Source organism: Halyomorpha halys, unplaced genomic scaffold (assembly GCF_000696795.3).
Source record: "Halyomorpha halys isolate HHAL.00 unplaced genomic scaffold, Hhal_1.1 Scaffold645.1, whole genome shotgun sequence".
Classification (NCBI taxonomy): domain Eukaryota; kingdom Metazoa; phylum Arthropoda; class Insecta; order Hemiptera; family Pentatomidae; genus Halyomorpha; species Halyomorpha halys.
Genome location: NW_027110730.1, coordinates 116,868 through 117,914, shown reverse-complemented (window position 1 = coordinate 117,914; position 1,047 = coordinate 116,868). Strand labels below are relative to the sequence as shown.

The 1,047-nt window shown below is 34.9% G+C and overlaps 1 long non-coding RNA gene across 1 annotated transcript in view; it reads right to left on the bottom strand.

Annotated features, from left to right (window-relative positions):
• The window catches only part of LOC106685001 (uncharacterized), a 4,724-nt gene that overhangs the window by 991 nt on the left and 2,686 nt on the right, over positions 1 to 1,047 (bottom strand). The window lies entirely within an intron of this gene.

Sequence of the window (1,047 nt, the reverse complement as noted above, 5' to 3'; positions counted from 1 at the left end):
CAATGGACACCGTTAAAAGAGTCACTCCTTATGTACAGATCTGCGGTCAACAATGGACACCGTTAAAAGAGTCACTCCCTCCAATATTTTGTAAACACAAAATGTTGTCAAATTTAAAACATTTTCTCTTCTACATATAATTATATAAAATCGTTATTAAATGTTGTCAGGCAACAGCTAATGATTCAAATAGTTATAGATTACGCTAATTAAATTCGAAATAAACTTATCCCCATGAGAAAAAGTAAATAACCCATTCAACTGCCATTCACCCAGGAATATTAAATTTTTTGAACGGATTAATATCCTTTCTTTTTTTAAAAAAAAAGAAATGGTGTATGGAGTATGTTAATATTGTAATCCAAAATTTATTAAGAAATATAGAAGGCATATGTTCATATACCCTGTTTTGTTTCCCCCGCTATATTGTGTGCTGTACCTAGTGTGAGTGACTGTAATGAGAAGAGTTTTGTGAATAATAAAAACCTTGTCTCTCGAATCTAGTTTTGCTTATTCAAAATCGCCCAGTGAAATTCCTATTGTTTTTTTCTGAGCGATCAAATAATTTGGATAATGAAAAACCGGAAGACGAAGTACCCTACCATGAAGAACTGGACAGTGAAGAGCCATTTTATGGTTTCGAAAATCAGGCTGAGGATGTTGATAACAATATTGAACCCACAGAAGAAGAAGAGGTGACTATTCCTTGGAGATCGAAACGCCACCGTAAAACCAAGACCTTTCCTGGATTTGAGTTATACTTAGCCTCAAATGAAGAAATAAATGAAGAGGACATTGACGGACCCTGTAAGGAGTGGGTGGCTGCTATGAGAAGGGAGATGGACGCAAGAGAAGAGGGCAAAAAAGAGAAAGAATGGAGACTCAAAAAATCCATCTATGGACTCAGAGTGGCCGTTGTTGGAATAAAAACCTACATGATAAACTAATAAACATTGGTTTTCTACAGTCGAAAGCAGATCCCTGCGTTTACATTATGAGAAATAATAAATCTTGTCTAATAATAGCAATCTATGTTGACGATTTTAT